Below are 1,154 nucleotides of genomic sequence, written 5' to 3' on the forward strand. Positions count from 1 at the left end.
TAAAAGTATATAAGCCACGCCAAATGGCCTGCCTAACGACAATTGAACGCGAAAAACCCCCGATAATTCCGGCAGTGCGTCGGTCCCGCTCCTTCCGACACCCAGTTGATTGGAGACGGGCTCCTCGAGGTGACGTCGGAAGCAGTTGAAGAGCAGCTGGAGCGACGCGCGTATCGGGTGAACCGCATATCTGGGCTCCGACCTCAGAATCAGGCCCACGAGCAGTCGATTTGAAGAGAACGGCGTCACGAGTAAAACTCATGGCGCTGCCATGACTGACGGGCTTTTTCGGGCATCCGACACCGTTTGCTGGGGCGAAATTCAGTTTCGGGAAACTTTGTCACTTTCGTATTTTGATTCCGTTGTGGGCTTTCTGGGAGTATTTAAGCGTACTTTATCCCCGATTGCCACGCTGCGTCACGGGGTCGTGGAAAAACAAAGACAGCCAGATGAATAAGACGACGGAAAGCAAACGCCCACGACAATTCAAACGTCAAAAAGACATAAAGAGGAGACGCAACACGAGGACTTCCCAGGAGGTCACCCATCCTAGTACTACTCTCGCCCAAACTCTCTTAACTTCGGAGTTCTGGTGGGATCCGGTGCATGTGAGTTGGTATGATCGCATCCGTTGGCTTACAACGCCTAAAAGTATATAAGCCACGTTTGAGCCATGCCATATGGCCTACCTAACGACAATTGAACGCGAAAAAACCCCCGATAATTCCGACAGTGCGTCGGTCCCGCTCCTTTCCGGCACCCAGTTAATTGGAGACGGGCACCTCGGGGTGACGTCGGAAGCAGTTGAAGAGGAGCTGGAGCGACGCGCGTATCGGGTAAACCTCATATCTGTGCTCCGACCTCAGAATCAGGCCCACGAGCAGTCGATTTGAAGAGAACGGCGTCAAGAGTAAAACTCATTGCGCTGCCGTGACTGACGGGCTTTTTCGGGCGTCCGACACTGCTAGCTAAGGCGAAATTCAGTTTCGGGAAACTTTGTCATTTTCGTATTTTGATTCCTTTGTAGGCTTTCTAGGAGTATTTAAGCGTACTTTACCCCCGATTGCCACGCTGCGTCACGGGGTCGTGGAAAAACAAAGACAGCCAGATGATAGACGACGGAAAGCAACGCCCACGACATTGAAACGTCTAAA

This window comes from Prunus persica, chromosome G8, assembly GCF_000346465.2.
Source record: "Prunus persica cultivar Lovell chromosome G8, Prunus_persica_NCBIv2, whole genome shotgun sequence".
NCBI classification, from domain to species: domain Eukaryota; kingdom Viridiplantae; phylum Streptophyta; class Magnoliopsida; order Rosales; family Rosaceae; genus Prunus; species Prunus persica.